Source organism: Macaca mulatta, chromosome 16 (assembly GCF_049350105.2).
Source record: "Macaca mulatta isolate MMU2019108-1 chromosome 16, T2T-MMU8v2.0, whole genome shotgun sequence".
In the NCBI taxonomy this organism is placed as follows: domain Eukaryota; kingdom Metazoa; phylum Chordata; class Mammalia; order Primates; family Cercopithecidae; genus Macaca; species Macaca mulatta.
In genome coordinates, this window is record NC_133421.1 from 38,971,285 (window position 1) to 38,993,524 (window position 22,240).

General features: G+C 49.2%; 1 protein-coding gene across 1 annotated transcript in view; it reads right to left on the bottom strand.

Moving 5' to 3' along the window:
* SLC6A4 (solute carrier family 6 member 4) overlaps positions 1-11,624 on the bottom strand; it is a 39,927-nt gene extending 28,303 nt beyond the window's left edge. The window contains exon 1 of the mRNA XM_015118835.3: positions 11,232-11,624. The gene's annotated coding sequence lies outside the window, so the exon portion shown is untranslated. The remainder of the gene's footprint in view (positions 1-11,231) is intronic.
* Positions 11,625-22,240: the final 10,616 nt, after the last annotated feature.

Genomic DNA, 22,240 nt, shown 5'->3' on the forward strand with positions numbered 1-22,240 from the left:
ATATCAATTACATGTTTTGTACATTTAACAACTGATGAACTTGAAGGCCAAATGGCAGGGAGGAAGAGCTTTTCCTTGTGCGGCCAGAGGGCACCAAGCTGAAGAGCTGCCCCACCCCTTGCTCTTCCTCCCGCTGGCCTTCCACAATTTTTTTTTTTTTGAGACAGAGTCTTGCTGTGTCGCCCACGCTGGTGTTCAGTGGCACAATTTTGGCTCACTGCAACTTCTGCCTCCCGGGTTCAAGCGATTCTCGTGCCCCAGCCTCCGAGTAGCTGAGACTACAGGTGCGTTCCACCATGCCTGGCTCATTTTTATATTTTTAGTAGAGATGGGGTTTCACTATGTTGGTCAGGACGGTCTCGAACTCCTGACCTCACATGATCCACCCGCCTCGGCCTCCCAAAGAGCTGGGATTACAGGTGTGAGCCACCACACCCAGCCTGGCCCCACAGTTTTCTGCAAGAACCTCTTCTATTTTCAGTACTGCCACTTTCCTCTCACTTGAACAGAAGCTCCAGTTGCATCATCCAATCTTTCCCTGGCCTCTCTACCCAGGCCCAGAGGGTCTACGGAAGGGAAACTAGGTCCATCTCAGAAGCAATACTTTGGGGAGAGGAAATAAACATTTAGCCACAGCAGTGAGCAGTTATGCTTCTGCCTCAGGGGCCAAATGATTTGTTCTGGACTTCGTTTACCTTCTCCCTTGAGGCATCCTGCAGAGAGGGTAGAAAATGGGTTCAGGTAGGTAGACTTTGGGGGACAACGTGTGTTCTCGGGAGTCCTCAGGGCTTCAGCCCCGAAGGCATCCAGTCCTGAATTCCTGGCGACTATGACGAGCAGCTCCTGGAAGAGTAATACGCTGTTTCTGTGTGTTCTGAGCCATTACAGAGGTCTTGTTTCCTGAAATATCCCCTAGTTCTTTTTAATTTTTTTAATTAAAAAATTTTATATCAATAGGCTGAAGTGGCGTCAGTGCAAGAAAACCCAGAGCATCCCTCAGACAACTCATGACCGGGCAGCCTCTCCCCAGAGGCTGTCTCTCTCTATCCAGTGGTGCTTTCTGGGGTTCTCCTACTGAGCCCCCACCCCTCATCACAGAATCTGGGATGCAAACAGAAAGTTACAGCCACTCAAAGGAGACACACGTCTCCTTTTCTTAACTCACTCCTCTGCCTCTGCCAGGTAGAGGAAAACTCCTCTCGGTGACTAATCGGGTCGGCTAGGAGCAGATGCCGTGTGCCTGGGGCCCTTTCTGCCTGCAAGCTCCTGCCTGTGGAGCCCCAGACTCTCTTCTCATTTTTTTTCTGATTCTGCAGAGCCCGGGCTGGCTTTTTCTATCAAGACTTGCACATAACAATGGCTGAAAACAAACTGGCCCAGCAATAGAGAAGTGTGAGTTGTTAAGAAGGTTGGTTTCTGAGAATGCCCTCTTCTAAGCTTTCTTTTTTTAAAAGGTATTTTTTTCCTGCTGGGTGGAAAGATTGCAAACGAAGTCCATGTTACAGCTGTGACCTTCTCCAGGCAGCCTCTGAGTTTCTCCATGGCCAGAAAAAGCCCCCGAAGGAAGCCTTCCTTTGCATCTTGGATGTGTGCTGTTGTTCAAGGTCGTGCTGGTGACAGGCTGAGGGTGGTGCCACGGACCCCATCTCTGCAGTGGGATGACAGCTGGCAGGCAGGAGCCTCGCCCCCCAGGTCTCTGTACATGAGGGGTGCAGTTGACCAGCCAATGGGCGTAGTTGACTTTCTCTTCACTCTCCTGAAGTTAATGCACTCCATTTCCCCAATCCCTGACTCCAAGTAAAAAAGGAGCATTTCTATTTAAACTTCTCCTGATCAAATCTCCATTCCTCTTTCCACACACTCTGTCTCTATAGCCAGGAGCAACCGGTACCTGAACAAGCATGCAATCATCATGACTGGTCATAAACACCCAGCCCTTTGGAAATGCCTGTGACATTCCATCTACTTGAAGTCCATCAGTGCCTTCTAAGCAGAAAGACACTACAGAAATGTTGAACTTTGACTTCATGCGTCAAGATCAAAGTGAGTTCATTTCTCGGGAAACTCAACTTTCTTTTTCAAAACAAACAAAAACAAATGAACTGTGGGTTTAACGCTGATGAGATAGGATTAGTTACAGGTCATAGAGGCAACTGGTAGTTAGTATTCTCTATTCAGAGGGAGGCCGAAGTTCCCAGGGCATCTCCCATGGGTGGTGGGAATTACAGAATGCTGGTGCCGCCCGGAGCAGTAAACATGGAATCTGGCCCTCCCCGCGGAGAAGTACTCCTTCAGCAAAGATGTGCGCAGGCCCACATGTGCTAGGCTCCTCAGGAAGGAGGCAGGCAGGCCGGGCCGGGTGACTCACCACTGCAATCCCAGCACTTTGGGAGGCCAAGCGGGGCGGATCACCTGAGGTCAGGAGTTTGAGACCAGCCTAGCCAGCATGGTGAAATCCTGTCTCTACTAAAAATACAAAAAGTAGCTGGGTATGGTGGCGGGCACCTGTAATCTCAGCTACTTGTGAGGCTGAGGCAGGAGAATTGCTTGAACCCAGGAGGCGGAGGTTGCAGTGAGCCAAGATCCAGCCACTACACTCCAGCCTGGGTGACAAGAGTGAAACTCTGTTTCAAATAAATAAATACATACATACATACATACATACATACAAAAATTAGCCAGGAGTGATGGTGCATGTCTGTAATCTCAGCTACTCAGAAGGCTGATGCATGAGAATCGCCTGAACCTGGGAGGCAGAGGTTACAGTGAACTGAACTGCGCTCCAGCCTGGGCGACAGAGTAAGACTCTGTCTCAAAAAAAAAAAAAAAAGAAAGAAAGAAAAAAGAAACAACAGGCGCAGTCTTGCCTGCATGGTGTCCACAGGCCAAGCCCAAAATCTGAAAAGGAAGACCCATTGCTAGGAAAAACACGATGCTTCTGGAGAGAGGCTTGGTGCTGCCGCACATCCGGTGGTGAACGGTGGCTGCCGCTGGCTTGCCGCGGCATGTTTAGATAGCTTACATGTTTTGCACCACAGTTGCCCCACGCTTTAAGTATTCTTTTGCTGCTATTGCACAGTTTCTGTCACAGGACCTCGGCTTTCGGCTGATCCTTCCTTGCAGGCTCCGCAGTGTAAAATGGAGGCTCACGTTTGAATCTGCGGAAGGCACCGCTGTATTCCAGAAGTGTGCAGGGTCACAGGGGCACAGGTTGGAAGCCATAGGGACTCCTGGCTTGCCTTTCCAATGAATTGAAGAGACTTCATGATAGAAATGAAGAGAATAGAGAAAATCTGCTTGTTTTTTTGGGCAAAAAGGGTAGAAATGAACTCCACTATCACAGCCATCTTCTTATCCAAAGGATTCCTTATATGACAGAGTCAAACAGCTTCGTGGTTTTTCTGTTTGTTTGGTGTTTGTTTGTTGTTTGTTTGTTGTTGTTGTTAAGAGACAGGGTCTTGCTCTGTCATCCATGCTGGAGTGCAGGGGCACGATCACGGCTCTCTGCAGCCTCAACCTCCCGGGCTCAAGGAATCCTCCCACCTCAGGCTCCCGAGTAGCTGAGATTACAGGTGTGTGCCACCATACCCAGCTAATTTTTTGTACTTTTTTCAAAGACGGGGTTTCATCATGTTGCCCAGGTTGGTCTTGAACTCCTGGCCTATAAGCGATCCTCCTGCCTTGGCCTCCCAAAGTGCTGGGATTACAGGCATGATCCACTGCACCCAGCCTGGTTTAATTTTTTGGAGAGGAATTAAGTAGGATAAAATTCTCAGGGCCATTTGGGCCTGTTACCATGAGAAACGAAAAGAATCTCTGTCCAGAACTTTCCCTGCCTGGGAGAGGATAGCCCTGGGCTTCTCTCTACACAGAGTATAAAATCTAGAGGATTTGCCCCTTGTGATGGGGTTAAGAGCCCCCCGAGAGGCTGGCCAAAAGGACACTGGATTAATTTTGACTTTACTAGAAAGAAATGAATTTGGCATAGCAGACATGAACAGTCTCCTCCAGTGAACATAAACAGTTAAGCGCAGACTAACTTCCTTCCAGAGTCATCCTTCATTAGTTCCTATGTTCATAACCCATAGCTCTCCTTTCTGTTTCAGGTCTGCACTGGAATCCCTGGTCCACCACTTACTGGCTGTGTGACTTTGAGTAGGTCACTTAACCTCTCTTAGCTTCCATTTCCGCCTGTGTAAAAGCAGACTGTTAAAACTGCTACTTCCTAAAGGCTGTCATGGGAATTAAAGTATGACACATGCTTAACTCAGTGTCTAGCACAGGGAAGCATCAATCAATGACAGTGAGTTGATGTCAGTATCACCACCACACATCCGCAACCCATTCTGCCTTTCTACTTCACACCCTAGTCAGGGAAACTAAGGCCCACGAGACTTGAGATTTAAGTGATCTCTGGCTCCCAGCACGGGCCTCAATGGGTCATGCTTGTTTCTCTCAATCAGTGCTTGGGGCCACCTGGGAAACAGACTCCTGGGCTGCTCTCCCAGAGATTCTAATTCAACAGATCCACGTGGGCACTCAGGGATCTGCAGTTTTTAACAAATACTGCAGGTTACTAAGGGGCCAGTAGGCACCAACAGTGCTGTGTGTGTCCCCACCCTGTAGCTTCCCTTCCTCTAATTATCCTGCACCCTCCAAGGCCTGGCATAAACTTCTATCCACCTCCTCTCACCACTCCAGCCCAAAATACACTCTTTCTACTCGATTCTCATTTGTCACTCGCCATTGATTACCAGGTATCATTAGTTATCCTTTTAAGTACATTTGCTTTGTGTTCCTCTGGAAGCAGGGGCTATGGCTGCACGTCCCTGAGTCCAAATACTTGCAGACTGGAGCAGGCCCTGTACAGCTCTCAGCACAGAGGGCTTGTTTTCGGTTTCCTGGCTGGGCAAGGGTGTCAACAGATCTGAGCTCCATGTGAGGTGCTGCTCTTTCCCTCCTCCCTGGAGTTAAGTCAAATAGGATCAGGGTTCTATTCTAAGGGACCCTACCCTTCCCTGCCCCTCCCACCAGGAAGACTGGCATGCATCTTGGTAGCAGAGGAGGAGGGCTGCCTTAAAATCATTTTCATGGACTATGGACAGGAAAAGACTGGCATGCCTAGGATTAAAGAGCCCAGGATGGGCTTTCAGACTTTGAAACAAGTACTGGCAGGCACACCCATCAGCGGCCTGGGCTCCGAATGTTCATCTGTGAGCTGGTGGTTTGGAACTTAGAATATATTTCCCACCCACAGAAATAAACGTGGTAAACTAAAGCATCTGAAATGAAAGCTGTGATGAACACAGCATTGTTAAGTGCTACAAGACGGTGTAGGGGTGGGGAGGGGGTTGACAATGAGACTGATCCGAAGTTCTTTCTTTCTTTATTTTAACCTTCTTTTTGGTTCTTAAGGAAAACTAAATTTAAGGAAAGAAGAACAAGGAGCAGGGAGATCCTTGTACAGATTCCATGGAGGTGTCTTTTAGGCACTTTTGAGGTCTTTAGTTTTGTTTGTTGTTCAATTTAAAAATACACAACAGAGATGAGGTCTCCCTATGTTGCCCAGGCTGGTCTTGAACTCCTGGACTCCAGTAATCCTCCTGCCTCAGCCTCCCAAAGTGCTGGGATTACAGGCATAAGCCACTGCGCCCAGCCCAAGTTCTTTAGAAGTTGATGACATGGGCCAGGTGCAGTGGCTCATGCCTGTAATCCCATCACTTTGGGAGGCCGAGGCGGGTGGATTACCTGAGGTCAGGAGTTTGAGACCAGCCTGATCAACATGGAGAAACCCCGTATCTACTAAAAATACAAAAATTATCCAGGCGTGGTGGCGCATGCCTGTAATCCCAGCTACTTGGGAGGCTGAGGCAGGAGAATCGCTTAAACCCAGGAGGCAGAGGCTGTGGTGAGCCGAGATCGGGCCATTGCACTCCAGCCTGGGCAACAAGAGCAAAACTCCGTCTCAAAAAAAAAAAAGAAAAAAAAGAAAAAAGAAGAAGAAGTTGATGACATGAATTACTTGTGACACATAATTTCACAACTTACAACTTTTTGCAGAAAACAAAACTGCTTTTACTCTGTTACCGTAGTATATTTAAATGTGGACGAGGCTGGGAAAGAGACTTGAGAAACTCAAAACAGGTGATGTGTTAGATTAAGCAGGATTACGAGTGTCACTTACACCTTCTAAACACTCCTTTACTGTTGTGATTTATGCAATAAGTACAAATCAAGATAAAACACATGGGAACATGTCCACACACAGCTTCTCTTAAGATTACCTTTGTGTAAAACAGACATGATTGGGCCCACAAAGGGACCCAAGACAGGGAGAAGAGGGAAAAAGCCCCAGGGAGAGGGTGCTATGAAATAAGGGTGGATTTACCTGTGGCTGCTTAGCAAGGTGGAAGAGGGAAGCGGGGAAAAACAGGTTTGAAGTGGAATTACAAAATAAAATGGGAGTGGAGAAGAGAAAAGAGAGGAGAAACTGGCCCATTTCTCTGGGCGGGGCATGGAGGGGAGAAGGAGAGGTGAGGTCAGGTGAGGTGAGGCTGCTGGAGGAGAGGGGTGCATCCAGGTGGAGAGGGGGCGTGGAGGCCACGTGCGGCCACCTCTTCAGCCACAAGGTGTTTGGAGTTTGGGTGTTGCTGCTCAACGGTGCCTCTACTCTTAGGTCAAACATTTCTGAGATGTGCTTTAGTGTGAGTCACACAGTTGGGGACACTCACGAAAAATCAGTTCATCCTCACACACCATTGCATCAATCTAGTTCTCAGATATGCACTGAGATGAGAGCAAGAAAAGCTTTCTGACCCCTAGTTTACAGTCTCACAAAGTAACACTGTAAGCTAAAAAGGACATCACTGAGACAGTGGGGGAAATGGGAATATGAGCTGTATGTGTGATAATAGTATTGTATCCATCTCTAGTTTCCCCAGCATGAAGATGGCGCTGTGGTTATGTACCAGTATTTAAGGAAGAAGTATCTGGAAGTCTGCAAACTCTCAAAGGTTCAACTATATATATTAGTTGAACCTATATATAGAGAGAGTGTATATATATCTGTATATATACAGATATACACTATATATATCTGTATGTACAGATTATATATACTATATATCTATATATACATGATATATAGCTGTATGTATATATACAAATATATAAAAGGCATAATAATATTAATGATTTTACATATTACACATATCAAATTATATATATACTGCATATGCAAAAATTAGATCTATGCATAATTAGAGTGACTTTGTACACAAATTGGCAAAATGTTAACTGGGGAAAATGGACCATATCTCTGATTTTTCAGTTGAACATTTTCAAAAGAAAAAATAATTCTAGCCCTCAGCCAGTGCTGGGAAACTTCCAGTCAGCCAAAGCTCCCTGCTGGCCAGAACAGCTTATCTCCCCTCTCCCCTCCAGGCTCCTCCCTCTCTGTTCCTTCGGCCCAGCTCCCCTCCCCTGAAACACTGAAACACGGGAAAGGGCAAGCTAATTTGATTTGCCTTTTAAAGACGACATGCCCACCATTACGGAGGGAAGAGAAGAGAGTGAAAGTACAAGAGTCTCAAGTTCCAGGCCTGGCTCTGTCCTCATGAGCTGTGGGCGAGCTCGAGCCAGCCACACACAGAGCTACGGGGAGCAGAACCCCTCCCTGGTCCTTCCGGGTCTCACACTCTCTAATTCTTGGCCCCTTAGAGAAAACAAATCGGCTTATTTTATTTGACAGTTCAGTAACAAAGGAAATGAAATGCACTTTCTTCCTGGTATCCACACAGAAAGATCACACCAAAACCCAGGATGGCAAAGGCCTACGTACTTGCCCCCTCCCACCGGCTGCCCACCCAGCCTGGGGCTCTGGGCTCTCCCGAAGCGCACAACGGGCTCGCTGTGTCCCCAACGTGGCTGAGAAGTGCTTGCCCAGATCACCACCTGGTCTCGTCACAACCCCTCCTGTCACCTCTGCCCTCCCTACCTCAAATAATGTACCTGAAGAACTTGACTTCACCATCCCAGGAGACCCTCCCAGGAGACAGACCCGTCTGTCACTCCTCAGTACCTGAAGGCCCTGGGACATTGCCTCTGTGTCTCCACATCACTGGGGTGCGTCTCTCCTTTTGCAGCCCAGGGGCTTCTGGGATTAATGGAGGTCCGTCCAGTCCTGGGTGCTAAAGAGCCTGTGGCTTAAATCCCATTAACAAATCCCCTTGGTTCACAGTTGGGATGGAAGCTGGGGAGCTGCTGCCAGGTTCCAGGGGCGCCAAAGGAAAGATGGAAATAATAATAAGACAGTCAGACTGTCTCACACCCACTTTATCACTACTCATTTTGTCACCTCATTAGACACAGGGCTGGGAAAACACTTGCTCCCATTTAAAAGCACGTTGTTGACATTCAGTAAATGAGCCTTTATCTTCCCAGTCACCCAGAGCGAACAAAAGTCAGGCTGAAGGGACCAGCCGCTGCAGAGACCATTTCTGAATGTGAACCAAAGTCAGCACGGTGAGCTCCACCTGGAAACACCGGGCTGTGCAGGCTGATGGTGGAGCCCGTGCACACCCTAGAAGAGCAATTTGCCTTTCTGCTCAGGGAAGATCATTGATGCCAGGTTTCTATGAAAGGCTAGTTTCATGTTTTCCCCTGGATTCCTCCTAGAAAGATGGGAGTTTTCTTTCCTTGGAATGTCATTTTGCCTGGTTAAGCCCAGAAACAGATTCTCTGTAAGAGCAAGGGAGTGTGCCTCACTTGTCCCAGTGTGGACAAACAGGCACTTTTATGAGAGGTTTCGCTCCACACCCACGTATATTCCATGAACACTGCAAACCTCAGGGGAGTGCAGGCGGCTGTCAGTAGCCCAGGGACTGGACAGGAAAATCGGCGCAGCCCAAATTTGTGCTGCCAGGGGGCTGTTTCTACCTCACCACACCCTGGGCATCTTGCAAAGGGCATTTGGGCAGCTGGGGGGTTATTGGGCCCCTGTTGGTTGGATGTGGTTAAGGTGCGGGGCTTAACTCACGTGTGTCAGAGTGTGCACAGCTTCTGCCTTAGAGTGAAACCCGAGGGGATCCCCAGGAGACCCTGATTTGAAGGTGATCTCTGGGTAGAGAGTACTAGCCCTGCAGCCTTTTTGCACCATCGTTTCAACTCGTGTTTTCTTCAAGTGGAGAGGTTAGGGTCACGGTTGCAGAGTGAGTTGGAGGGCACTCGGACATCGTGTTAGGCAGGCCTCCTCATAGCCCCTCATTTAGAGCTGAGGACCACGAGGAGCTGATGTGTTACTGGGAATAACTAAGGTCTGAGTTACCTTCTCAACAACAGCCAAAAATGACTGTATAATGTTTGCTCTGACTGTCCAGACATCTTTAGAAAAAGTCAAGTCATGACCATATCCTGTTGATTCATGAAGCCAAATTAAAATTAAGCTTCTTCAGGAAACCCTGCCTTCTATGTTCTCTCCAATTATACCATTCATTCCACAAGTAGGAAGCAGAAGGAGCCGCCACGTATTGGCTTAATGTCTGGAGTTACCTGTGTTTCTGTTTGGCAGGGGACATCCAGGGTGTTTAGGAAGCAAGCACCTGCTGTAAGAAAGAGACTGATCCATGCTCCTAACCCCCCCTCCAGCCAAGCATCCCCATTCTTCAGGCACCTCACCCATTTGCAAAACTCTTCAACATGCCTCTCCAAGTTTCATCAAAATGCTCAGACGACTCTAAACATCCCCCAAGAGGAATTCCTGAGGTCTTTCAGATTCCATTAAAACATCAACATTATTCCCTCTATCCCACTCCTAGTATATATATATTTCTTAAACAACCAGATTGGAAAAAATGTGTTGGAATATCTGTGTTGGTGGTTACATCTCTGAGAGGTCTTAGATGGATCACCACAGTGTTGAGGGAACTTTTGGTTAACTGTGAAGCAGTTCCAACCTGTTCTTTAGTGGGAAAAAGAAAGAAAGAAAATAGAAAAGCCCATGCCCCAAGTGGCTTGCTCAATTTACACAAACTTCCTAAGGACCTGCGTCTCACTCATCCATGCTGGAACGGTCACTGCAACCCGAGTGCGTGGTAGGAAAATCCAAACCCTGGGGCCTCAGTGGCTTCACAGAAGCAAGTAATGGGACAAAGAGTCAAAGCTGTGTGCTCCCTGCCCTCCTAAAAACCCAACACTGACGCTGCCCACAGTTCTCTGTTTCATTAAACACAAGTCCCAATGTCACCTTCTTAGACATTTTTCCTATGTAACTGAAGGCAAAACACATTAAATATTTGATCTCGTCTTCCTATGATGAGAGTTAGCTAGCAGGCTCATAAATAATCCATTGACCTGGTTCACTTTTCTGGACAAAACTGATCGTAAAAATACACACACAAAGCCTTTGCAATGTCTGATTCAGAAATTCTACCCCTCTCAAATTCTTCAGAGTCCCAAATGGAAAAGGAACAATTCAATATGCAAAAGCCCCAGTTCAGAAGAAAATCTGCTCCTTAGCCCAAGACCCAAATCCACTCTCGAGCTCCAGAGAGCTTTTTTTTTTTCAAGAACAAATTTGAATGTACACAATTTTCAAGCAAATGATGGTTATACCCTTCAACCACGCAGCACAGTCATTGCAGTTGGAGTTACACATAAATTCTGAATGGCCTGTGAGATGTCTGAGCGCGCCTCAGCTCTGACAGTGAAACCACCCAAGCGCGCGGAGACTGGGCCCACTTAAGCGCCACTCAGAGATTTCTCTAGCTATCCGGGCATTTGTGTCAACCAGAACTCTCCCTTTGCATAAAGCCACCTGCACGCGATGACAGTAAAGTAAAGATCAAACCTAAACCATGAGTTGAAACGAAAGCAACTTTTCCCAAAGCGCAGGACAGCACTTTGCTCAAGACCCTCTTTAAGGGGTCTTTCGGGGGTCCTCAAGAGGTTGCAAAGCCACTGCAACCACAAAGGAACCCCCTACGCCCGCCCCCCAGGCTCCTTTGAGCACTCCACGTTCCTCGTCCCCCACCCCGGCCGGTCCGCTTCAGCTCTGGCTCTTGCTGAGCTTGGAGGGCGCAGGGCCAGGATCCAGCGCCCACCGCTGGGGCGCATACACGTCCTCGCCTCCTCGCCGGGCGGTGAGGCGCAGCGGTTCTCTCCCCCTCCCTGAGGCGGGGAAGAAGTTCTGGAAAGAAACGTGGGTTCGAGGCGGAGAGGAAAAGCGGACCCACCTGCAGGGCTGTGCCAGGAGGCTGGTCCCGGGCTGGGGAGGCGGCCGGGCCTCGCGCCCTCGAGGCACCGGGCAGCGCTGGCTGTGCGGAGGGGCGCCCGCGCGGCCGTATTTGTACCCGCGGCCCCTCACATGGTCTGATCTCTAGATAGCCGCCGCCAAAGAGCTCTTGAAGAATTTTTGCGTCACTTTGAGGCGAATAAACTTAATGCTTCCCCGCGGCCGCGGCTCGGCGCTCCCGCTGGATGGGGTTGCGCTCGCCCGGGAGGGGCCGCGCTACTGGGCGGGGTGCGCGCCCGACCCCAGCGCCAGGAGGGGAGGGACCCCCGACACACACACGCTCGCAGGGAGGAGCGGAGCGCGGAGCAGCAGGCAGGGTAGGGCAGGGCCGAGCGAGGAATCCTGACTTTCCTGCTCTTTAACTTTGCGGGAGGGGGGAGGCTGCACAACGGGGCACGGGGTATGCGCCTCCCCTGCCGCCCCCCTCCCCCAGAACGGCACATAGCGGTCTGCTGGTGCCGCTTCCTCTTGACCTCCAACACCTCCCCATCGCCCCCATCCCGAAACCTGCTTTTTCTTCCTGGGACGTTAACAGTACTTGGTACCCATGCGTTTATCTGACTGCTGGGATGTGAGTTCAGCTTAGCCTTGTCTAATTCCTCTCTGTCCCCAGAGTCTCACAATAAAGACTTCCACAATGAAGGAATGAAGAACTGGTTCTCATTTTGTTAACCAGCTACTGTTCAAAGCTGCGTCAAAACGGAGCACAGTGCTTTGGGAGGCTGAGGCGGGGGAGGATCGCTTGAGCCCAGGAATTCGAGACTAGCCTGGGCAACACAGCAAGACCCTATCTCTAGAAAAAAAAAATTTTTTTTTAATTAACCGGGCGTGGTTGCCCGCACCTGTGGTCCCAGCTACTCAGGAGGCTGAGGTGGAGGATCAGCTGAGCCCAGGAGGTCGAGGCTGCAGTGAGCCGTGATGGAGCCACTGCACTCAAACCTGGGTGACAATTTGAATTATCTGAAAGCGCCCAGCAGGAGCCTATTGTTTTGAACCATGTGCATGTTATTTTGATAATTTTTTTCAAAAAGTTTAAAAATGGATTTAATGTTAATACCCTTTTTGCTAAAATTATTTAAAACTTTAAAAAGGGCACATGCAGTACTTGCTTTGGGTTGTCCCTGAGGCAGAGAGGAGAAGGCTCTACCTCTCCCCAAGAAGAGGCCAGGAACGATAGGAAGTAGAAGACCGAAAGGAAATAGCAGTAACAAGTTTGCAGCTCCAGAGAAGCCACAGCCCCTTGTACTTGGAGGAACTGACCCCTGAAAACTGTGCGGCCGGTTGGGCTGAGCGTCTAGAGGGGGACTGAGCTGGACAACCATGGGCAAGCGAGGGCGGCACCCAGCGGGAGGAGTCCGCGCGGGATTCTGGTGCCACCTAGACGCCAGGGCGGGGACCGCAAGGTGGGCGGGAGGCTTGGAGCCCGGGATGCAGGGGGATACTGGGAGGGTGCAAGGGGAATGCTGGAGGGGTGCAGGGGGGATTCCGGGGGGTGCAGAGGGTATGTTGGGGGGTGTAGGGGGATGCCGCGAGGGGTGCAGGGGGGATAATGGGGTTGCAGGGGAGATCCTGGGAGGGATGCAGGGGGTTGCTGGAAGGGCTGCAGGGGGGATGCTGGGCGGTGCGGGGGAGATGCTGGGGGGTGCTGCAGGGGGAATACTGGGGGGTGCAGGGGGGATGCCGCAAGGGGTGCAGGGGGGATAATGGAGGTGCGGGGGGATACTGCGAGGGGTGCAGGGGAGATAATGGGGATGCAAGGGAGATCCTGGGAGGGGTGCAGGGGGATGCTGAAAGGGCTGCAGGGGGGATGCTGGGGGGTGCAGGGGAGATGCTGGGAGGCTGCAGGGGGGATGCTGGGGGGTGTAGGGAGGATAATGGGGGGTGCAGGGGAGATCCTAGGAGGGGTACAGGGAGATGCTGGGAGGGCTGCAGCAGGGACATTAGGGGGTTAGGTGCTGGCATTCAGAGCGGCAACGCCAGGCGGGGGATTCCCCAACAAGCTTGGGAATTTCATCCCCAGGGGCAGCGCCTGCATGGGGGTGGGGGCTCCTCCTTTCAGATGAACACAGTTGTCTGCTGCCTCCCACGTTCCACTTCTCGTTCTTTTTTTTTTTTTTTTTTTTTTTGAGACGGAGTCTCGCTCTGTCGCCCAGGCTGGGGTGCAGTGGCCGGATCTCAGCTCACTGCAAGCTCCGCCTCCCGGGTTTACGCCATTCTCCCGCCTCAGCCTCCCGAGTAGCTGGGACTACAGGCGCCCGCCACCTCGCCCGGCTAGTTTTTTGTATTTTTTTTTTAGTAGAGACGGGGTTTCACCGTGTTAGCCAGGATAGTCTCGATCTCCTGACCTCATGATCCGCCCATCTCGGCCTCCCAAAGTGCTGGGATTACAGACTTGAGCCACCGCGCCCGGCCCCTAGTTCTCGTTCTTGAATGAGCATGTTTGTGCCGTATAGGCAAGGGCAACAAAAAACGCGAGGTGCTGTTTCCAGGAGGGCCAAAGGAGGGGGGCAGGGGCGCTGGGAAGAGGCGCCAGGACGGCGGCAGGGGTGACTTTAGCGCTTGGCCACCAAGACCAGGTCTGTCCAGTGTGACTTAATACTTCTTAACTGTGCAGTCTCGTGAACTTGACCTCATCACTCCTGGCCTTCCTTCTAGATTCTTTCTAGCCGAACATCCATTCCTGCCCAGCGCGCAGCCCCTCCCTACGGCACTGCCCTGTTCTGTGCGGGTGCTGCCTAGAGAGTGGGCACCCTGTGGACCTGGGTCAAATCCCGGCCCCCACCCTGTACAGTCGTGTGGGCTTGGCCGAGCTCCTTAACCTCAAGCTGTCTGGCCTTTGTGTCTCTGTCTGCGAAGTAGGGAGGATGATCTCAGTGGGCACTGCCCAGCTGTGGGTGGGGAAGGGACCAACTCCTTGCAGGCCCTGTGCGCTGGGCCCTTCCTCCAAGGGGGCCTTCGACCCATCCTCTGTCTGGCCGAGTGATCCCATCTCCTCCTCTCTTGCTCCCTGGCTGCAGGCACCCACCATTAGCAAACGACATTAGAATTACACAGACGGCCCCACCCTGATTCCCCCTGCCTCCCTGGCACAGTCCGCACACAATTGGTCCAGACCCTGCCCCTCTCTTTAAACAGGTGTTTCTCTTTCTCCTGCCCTAGGCACCATCCCACAGAAGGGACAGGCCCACCCGCAGGTCCTCACCTCCACAGAGCCAGCCCTTCTCCCCACTGGAGCAGCCCCGCTCTGCCTTCGACTCATCGCCACAAGCGCCTTGTCCTTCTCCGGCCTCCCACTCCCTCCCTCTGAACCCGCACCGCGCTCCCCTGCCAGGCGGTCAGTCGACTGCCCCTCCCCGCCTCCAATTCAGGTGGACAGGTTTCAGCGTCCACCGCCCGGGAAGGGGCAGCCCCGCACCCGTGCCTCCCCCACCTCTGGGCCGCTCCTTCCCAGCCTGAGCCTGACAGCATGAGGAAGTCACAACCTCTGTTGCTTCAGAGACCTGGGGAGGCTGGGAGACCCTATCCTGGGCGTGGAAGGCAAGAGGGAGCCCTGAGCGCGGCAGGAGGGAAGCAGTGTTGCGAGGAAGAATCTAATATCTATGACCTGCGTGCGCTTCAGGTAACAAACAGCGGGGAGCGTCGTGGTGGTTGGGGTTCCTTAGAATGTGAATGCAGGTGTCAGCGGGTGGCTGCAGGGAAGGGATGCAAGCCAGAAACCCAGCAGGCACCTGGGAAGCTTGGTGCTGGTGATGTATAGGGACAGCCATGGAGATGTCAAGGGCGATAGGTCCTGGGCAGCTGGGAAGAGGCTGCCAGGCGATCACCGCACGGCAATGTTTTTCTTTGTTCACCTGCTTGAGCCCAGAAATAGTGGGGCTTAGAAGCTGCTCTGGGGCTCAGAATAAACGTAGGCTTTCGCTTTGAGAGGTAAGGAGCACATAAATATTTACACCTGCCCCAAACACCGCCAAGAAAACCCACTTACTGGGAGTCTCAAAGGCCAGCAGTGAGTCCTCGGTGGAGCCAGCCAGGACCCAACCATGTGAATCCCGTGATCTCCCTCCGGAAGCCTTTGGTGCCATCTGTCTGTCCTGCCTCTGCCCTGTTTATACAATAAAGGAAGAAGGAGGCCCACCCCTCCTTGTGGGCTTTTTCTCAGGCCCAGGAAAATGCTGACAGTATTCTGTCCTTAGAGTGTCGTCTTGCTCCATTCCCACCAGCGCCTCCCCGACACCCCCAGTTTTTCCTGGGACCTGGCGTGGTTTTGGTGACTCTACATTCATGTTCAGTGGCACCTCCAAGGCAGGACTTGCTGCCACTGGGAACCTTGGGCTCCTCTCTACAAAGGTCTCCATGGGAGCCCCTAGCAGGCCCACCCCATCCAGATGAAGCAAGCTAAAGGGAGCTCCAAGCAAGGTCCCTTTGGGAATGCCGGGGGTGTGGAAGAGGAACAGATCAGGTTCGGCCCTAAGGAAGGCCAGAAACATTTGGAAGTAGGTTCATTTTGTCATTGGTCACTTTTCCTAGCTCCTTCCCCCCATATTCCTTCAGAGCCTTCTGCCTTTGCTAAACCCTCCTCCTAGCACCCCATCACCCGGCCTCCCACCTCCCTCTCCCCAGCCGCACTGTCCTCTCCACTTGAACTCCCGTTATCTCTTATCACGTGTTATGGCAGCAGCCTCACCACACCACCCACTCTATGATAGCACCCCAAACCCTCCCAGAAGCATTTGCTGGGCAAATGCTAATGCCAACAACAATAAGACTTTTAAAGCGCTTTCTAAGGCCCATAATTGACTCCCTCAGTCTTCACCAGGGGCGCCCCTGCTGCTTCCACAACCCCATTGAGAGGCACAGTCATAATTGTTTAAAATCAGGAAGTATTTTTCAGATTAGCGTGGACGTAAGTTTCCATTGCTACCCTTGCTTAACTCATTGTATATTCAGACTTCATGGAGAACTTTTTTTCTTTTTCTTTTTTTTTTTTTTTTGAGACGGAGTCTTGCTCTGTCACCCAGGCTGGAGTGCAGTGGCCGGATCTCAGCTCACTGCAAGCTCCGCCTCCCGGGTTTACGCCATTCTCCTGCCTCAGCCTCCCGAGTAGCTGGGACTACAGGCGCCCGCCACCGCGCCCGGCTAGTTTTTTGTATTTTTAGTAGAGACGGGGTTTCACCGTGTTAGCCAGGATGGTCTCGATCTCCTGACCTCGTGATCCACCCGCCTCGGCCTCCCAAAGTGCTGGGATTACAGGCTTGAGCCACCGCGCCCGGCCTTAACTTTTTCTAAAAGTGGGGGAAAGGTGGGAGTGGCTGATGTGGAAAGGCCCAGCTTGAAGGACACTCACACATGAGGAGAAATCAAGGTTGTAGGTGACCCCCAGACTTTACAGATACTGTGACTACCCCACGATCTAGCTGCAATCTCTGTGAGCCAGGGTGTAGCAAGACAAACCGGAGACAAAAACCCTCAGACACCGGGCTGAAGAAGGAAGTGGTTTATTCAGCTGGGAGCATCAGCGGACTCATGTCTCAAGAACTGAACTCCCTGAAAAAGAAATTCCTGGCCCTTTCAAGGGCTTACAACTCTAAGGGGCACACGTGAAAGGGTTGTGATAGATCGAGCAAGCGTGGAGAACGTGGCTGGGGGCTACATACATCAGCTAACAGAACAGAAAGTTTTGCAATGCTTCCTCATACAATGTCTGGAATTTACAGATAACACAAGTAGTTTAGGTCAGGGGTTGATATTATTATATTATTATTATTATTATTATTATTATTATTTTTAACCACCAGGACCAGGTGGTGTCAAGGCCATCTGGCTATTTATCTTACTTCTGGTTTTTTGTGGTTTTTTTTGACTTTTTGCTTTTTTCATTTTCTTCTGTCTTATAAACTAGGCGTGGGCCAGGGGCGGCAGGGGGAAGGTGGAGAGGGGGAGGTGGGCAGCAGGAGAAGTAGTGGTCTCCTTCCTTAAGGGTTTATGATTTCTACTTCCTCCCTAGGGGATTCCCTTCCCTGACTGCATCAGCCAGGGCCACACTCTGGAGGGCAGCTGTTTTTCCCTTCCACCTTGGTGGAGATGTTGACACCAGAAGCACAGAGAACCAGGGAGGGCCCCACCGCCCTGTACACACACAGAGCTGTTGGAGCACATTGGTCCCTCTCCGAATTTCCTAGACTCTGGGTTCCCAAGGGACAGGGTGCTTGCTGCCTGTCTCCATGCCTCAACACCTATCACTGTGTGGGCGCACAGCAGCCTCCATCAATGTACACACTGGCAATGAAGGGCTTGGAAAATGCCTCTGAGTCTTACCAGACTTCATGCCATAAAACCAGGGCCCCAGGGGCATATCCACCAATGGAGTACCATGCAGCAGGTAAAAAGAGTAAGGCAGTTTTCTATGGGCTGATCTGGGGAAGTTCTCAAGATTTATTATAAATGGAGGGAAAAAATGTACAGAACAGGTGTTACTCCAATTTGTTGAGGGCGAGGCATGGGGGCTGATATGTGTATTGAAATCTGTAAGTGCACAGAAGAGACTGGGAACAGTAGGTGCCTTGGAAGAAGAGGATATTAGGGTGGAAGGAAACCCCCTTTGTCAACGTCTACCCTGCTATACTATTTACATATTTGCCATGTACAGGTGATATTTTTATGAAACTTTTTCAGAAAAGCATTTTTTAAATTATAAAAGGCAAAGAAAGAAAGGGGTAAGGGTGGAAGGGAGGGAAAAGAAAGAAAAGGAGAAGAAGTGGAAAAAAGATGTTCTAAGGGGCCTCAGGCGTCTCACAAAGGAGGGAGGAGCCCTAGGGAGTTCAAAGGAGCTCAGCTCCATGTTACAGCAGACGCACTACCCCACTAATGTTGCCACATTACACGTCACCAGTGCTGTTCACTTAAGGAGTACATTTTTTTTCCTATTTATTAGCAAAGATGCTGGGAGCCAAGAGGTGAAGTCCAAGGCTTTGCTCAAGACTTGATCAAAGAGTTAGACCCACTCAGAACTCAAGCCCTCTGCTCCCAGCTCCTGAAGCCAATCCTCTCTCCTGTATCCCATTTCCATTTTTCTTTCTCCTGCTCAAGTTTATAAGACACTCACCCTCTCTTTGGCTCTTCTTCCTCTCAGCAAACTTCAGGGTAACTTGTGTCTCTCCGTCTAGGAAGGGCTTCCCTTACTTTCTTCTTGGTGAGCTGATCACCCTCACCCTTGATGTCTGTGTTCACTGTGGGTTGAAGTTACTTTAAAACCAGTCAGCACGTTTCCTTCTCCAACGTCAAGCCCTTTCACAATTATTACGGAGTTTACTGGAAGACCTCTCTCATATAAAGTCACCTTCTTTTTCAACTGGTTCACGCATAAACATGTTATTTTCCCTAGTAAATGACTAATTCGGTTGGAGAGAAGCGAATCGTTTCAACTCCTAGAGGGGCTCCCACAACACTGGACACATTGAAGAAGCTCCATGAGAACTGTTTTTAATAAAAGCTGCCATTTATTGAGCCTCTGCTGGGTACATTATATGAATTATCTTCTGTCTCTTTTCTACCATATGGGAAATATGCAATATAAACTGGTATTACTTTTGGATAACTATATATGTTATCAAAAACTAAATTACGGTTTTCCTCCTTTTCAGGCTGAGTTCTCATGTTTAATAATTTTTTTTTGAGATGGAGTCTCGCTCTGTCATTCAGGCTGGAGTGCGGTGGTGTGATCTCAGCTCACTGAAACCTCTGCCTCCTGGGTTCAAGCGATTCTCCTGCCTCAGCCTCCCAAGTAGCTGGGACTACAGGTGTGCAACACCACGCCCAGCTAATTTTTGTATTTTTAGTAGAGACAGGGTTTCACCATGTTGGCCAGATGATCTCAATCTCTTGACCTTGTGATCCGCCCATCTCGGCCTCACAAAGTGAATAAATTTTAATATTGTTTTTCAACAAAGGAAGTACGGAAATGGAGGCTCAGAGAGGTTAAGTAGCTTCTCCACATTTATACAGGCTTGCCAGGTATAAGCACTTATATGGTTGCCAAGTGGCAAGGCCAGCATATCTGAGTCCAAAGGCCCTGGTCTTCCCATTGTGTTGGGCTGATTTGAAGGTTCAAGCAGTGAGGAAGCCAGGTAAGCCTCTGTTGTTCTCTCCCTACCTATTCTCCCCGCTGCCACGCACCTGCATGAAATGAAATTGAGACCTTAATGTGAAATGTTGGAATACAAAGATCTCCGGGGGCTTTGTTCTCGTTCTAGTTGTCCCTACTGAGCAAGTTACAGTGAAGCTGACTTCAGGTTTATGTAAAAACTGTTCATTAATTATAGCTGTCAGAATGGAGGGTGTGCTCAGTGTCAGCCTACCCTATATTTCTTATGAGCCAGGCACTGAGAATACAGTCACTAGTAGGACAAGGTTCCCGCCCCTGGGAGCTGACAGGGAGTAACTGACTTTGGGGAAAACAGACAATACACATATAAATACATCGGTACCTCCAGAAAGTGGTAAGTGCTGTGAATAAAATAGACCCTGTAACAGCATGGAGGTGGCAGAGGCAGGGGGAGGAGGAAGTTGGCTCCCTAAAGTGGTCAGAGATGGCCTTGACACTGAAGGCGTGACCCGAATGAGAAGCCAGCCATGCAAAGACCTGAGGGAAGAGCTTTAGGTAGAAGGAACAGCAAGGAGGAACAGCAAGGAGTTGGAGATGAGCATGGTGTGTCTGAGGGACAAAGTGCGGGACAGGGTGGGAGGTGGTCAGTGGTTGGCCGAAGCAGAGTGTACAAGAAGGGGAGTAAGTCGAGTGTGGACAGGTGGGCAGGGGCCACAGTGAGAGGCTGTGTGTACCTGTCATTCAATGTGTGCAAGTAGAACTTAAAAGACTTACTCGTTTTGGAGAAGTTGTCCTAAATATGACCATGCTCATCTGGAATTACTTTAAAAAGTGGAATCTAATTTAACAAATGACTAACCAGAGCCACAGCGGACAGCGGTGCCCACCCGCACACTGGAGGAACGGGACTTCAAGTACGAGTGCCCTGGTGCTGCCAACAGCAAATTAGAATTAAGTTGCTCTTTACGGACAAGCCAAGGCAAGCAGATGGGGCCACACCACATCCTGAAGGCATGTCTCATTATCATGTCTTGGCTTCTTGGACATGTAGGGTCACCATTACTCAGGCCGGGACTTCCCAGAGGCCACAGTCATGAAGCTCTCCTCTGGTGACACTTAAGATTCGGAGTTAAAGCAAAAGACAACTCCATGCCTTCCCATTTCCTCATTCGTCACCCAAATATTAGCAGTTTCTTCCAACTGAGACCTCTAGCTACAACTTCAGCCCATTTCCCTGATCGTTTAGCAGAGAAGATAAACCCACCATGCTTCAATTCTCCCCTCTGGATCCTAATTTCATTTACAAAATGGATTTTATTAAATATTTGGTAATGAAGATTATCTTTTTACATATTGCTGCATTTGGTTTAGGACTTTGCATCTATGTTTATGGGTGAGGTTTACATGTATTTTTTCCACTATCTTTATCAGGGTTATACCACCCTCATAAAATCATTCTTTAGGCCATAAAGTCATTTTTTACATCTTGCCTATTGAGCTAATCAAGTTGCTCCTGAGAAGACTTCCAACTTCCTGGCTACTAGAGTTCTAGGAGCCAAGGATGGCAAGAAGATTCAGAATGTAAATGCTCATTTAATCCCCTTGGGGATTCACCTGACACCTATACTTTTTCTCTCTCTAATGGGCTGATGAACGGAGGAAGGGCAGTCACCAAGCTGGTGGGTATGGAAGGGGACCCAACAGACATTCAACCCTTTGGTAACCCTCCCTTCACACCCAATTCCAGAAGTCATGCTTTCTGTTGCTACCGTATCTGCGCTTTTCGGGGGACGATGCACTGTAAACCGATTTGCTCATCACTGGCTTTCTCCACCAGGGCTCAGTGAAATTCAAGTTTTTCAGCTCTGCTAAATCTTCCAAGGTCTGCATCTGCTTTCTGGGTTTAAATATTTCATTGACTCCTCTCCTGGCCTTCCCGAGCTTGTGGATTTGTCTTCTAAACAAATCCCTTTACTGTTGCTTTGAGGGTATCTTCTAGTTTTCTAATATTTTTCTAATATTTGCAGCATCTATAATATCCTTTTAATTCCATGTGTACTTAAAAAATATTTGTCAACTTTTCTTTAAAAGAACCAACTTCTGGCTTTGTTGATGGCATGCTTAATTTCTGTGCATATCTACTTTCTTTAGGTTTATTTTGCTGTTCTAATTTCTTGAAACAGATGTTTAGCTCAATTTTCAGCCTTTATTACATCCTAGCATAATTTTTATATTTAGATTTAGAATAATTTACATTATTCTATTATTCAGAACTATAAAATTCTGTAATCTTAATACATTAATGTAACATTAATTTAATGCTGTAAAATTTTAAAATTACTGTTGTAGCTACATCCCTCATTTTTACATATTTTTATTATTGTTCAGGTTAAATTTTCTTCATGATTTCTTCTTGGACCCATCAGTTAATTTCTAAACATACAGAGGTCATCTTGTAATCTTTTAATTTTGGTTTCTAACTTAATTGCACTGTGGTTGGAGTGTGGTCTACGTGGCAACAACCTTTTCAAATTTGTTGAGGTTGACTCTACTGTTCAGCGTGTGGTCAATTTTTGAAAAAGTTCCATATGTGATCAACATGAAAGTGCAGTTGTTAGATGCATTTTTTTTTTAAACAGGTTCATGCTCGGTCATTGGTTTCCACACATCTGCGCTTTCAGGATGAAGATGTGGTCTTCTACACATGTCCATTTTACCAAACTCGCTAAATGCTTAAATCTCTTACATACTTACCTGAATTTTTTGTTGCTTGGTCTATGTGAAGTATATTAAAATCTCCCACTATGATGTTGGATTTCTTATTTTTCCATATAGCTGTTTTTGTTTTA